General features: G+C 39.3%; 1 pseudogene; it reads left to right on the top strand.

The window, feature by feature from the left end:
- The first annotated feature begins 370 nt into the window (after nucleotides 1–370).
- On the top strand, nucleotides 371–879 carry LOC122479801 (annotated as a pseudogene).
- Nucleotides 880–1185: the final 306 nt, after the last annotated feature.

The raw sequence follows: 1185 nt of genomic DNA, 5'->3' as shown, positions 1-1185 counted from the left end.
TGGCAAAAAAGAAAACTGTGATGATTGATAGAAGTCATGAGGATCCAAAATTTTCAAGCACCTGAATTATTCATGTTAATGCTTAGATTATTATAACACTTAAGACAAATCAAGTTCACAAAAGCTTGAGAGCATAGACTGGCAAATAATTTTCAAATTTTCAATCCGCTAGCAATATTTTTATAATATTGGCATTTAAGTATCATTTTTATTTGGGGGATTATTTGTGAAATTTGGAACAAAGATTTAGAACATTGTGAATGCCATCATTTTATTTGGTTTAAATGCGTTACTGGCTCTCGCTCTACCTGAAATTTTCTAAGAAAAAAAAAAGGGTTTTGGTTTGTTTGTTTTTTTAACCACTGCCTGACTGCCTGCCATCGTGAGTCGCGTGCACGCTCCCAGAAAGGGCCTATCCCATTGGGCTCTGCCTTACCGCTGCTGCAGCATCCCCACCTGGCTAGAGCTCACATCTAACGACGTGAGACAGCAGATCTACAAACTGGGCAAGGAGGACCTGACTCCTTCACAAATCGGTGTGATCCTGTGTGACTCACATCGTGTTGCACAAGTACGTTTTGTGACAGGCACTAATGTGTTGAGAATTCTTAAGTCCGAGGGACTTGCCCCTGATCTTCCTGAGGATCTCTACCATTTGACTAACAAACCTGTTGCTGTTCGAAAGCCTCTTGAGAGGAACAGAAAACATCAGGATGCTAATTTCCAATTGATTCTGATGAGGAGCCGTATTTACCGGTTGGGTCAATATTATAAGACCACGCGAGTCTATCTCACAACTGGAAATGTGAGTCATCCACAGCCTCTGCCTTGGTTGCAGAAATTTGACTTTGTAGTCACGCAATAAAATCACTGTCTAACTAGAAAAAAAAATGAATATGGAGTTAGATAGATGTACAGGAACTACATTTGTTTTTGATTATTGCAAATAACGATGGATACTTTTAAGTAGGGTAGAGAGTTTTGCATATATGTGTGTGTGTGTATAAACGTGTGTGTGTGTGTGTGTGTGTGTGTGTGTGTGTGTGTGTAGCTGGTACGCTGAAGAGCTATAACTCATAGAAAGCAATCAGAAGATCAACTATTCTTCTCCATTTCTGCTCATTTATCCCTACTTTATGAAATATGTATCTGCTTATACTCTGGTATGTCTTCTGATGACTTCTG

This window comes from Prionailurus bengalensis, chromosome A1, assembly GCF_016509475.1.
Source record: "Prionailurus bengalensis isolate Pbe53 chromosome A1, Fcat_Pben_1.1_paternal_pri, whole genome shotgun sequence".
Taxonomy (NCBI): domain Eukaryota; kingdom Metazoa; phylum Chordata; class Mammalia; order Carnivora; family Felidae; genus Prionailurus; species Prionailurus bengalensis.
The sequence above is the reverse complement of the archived record's forward strand: the minus strand, read 5'-3'. Positions and strand labels throughout refer to the sequence as shown.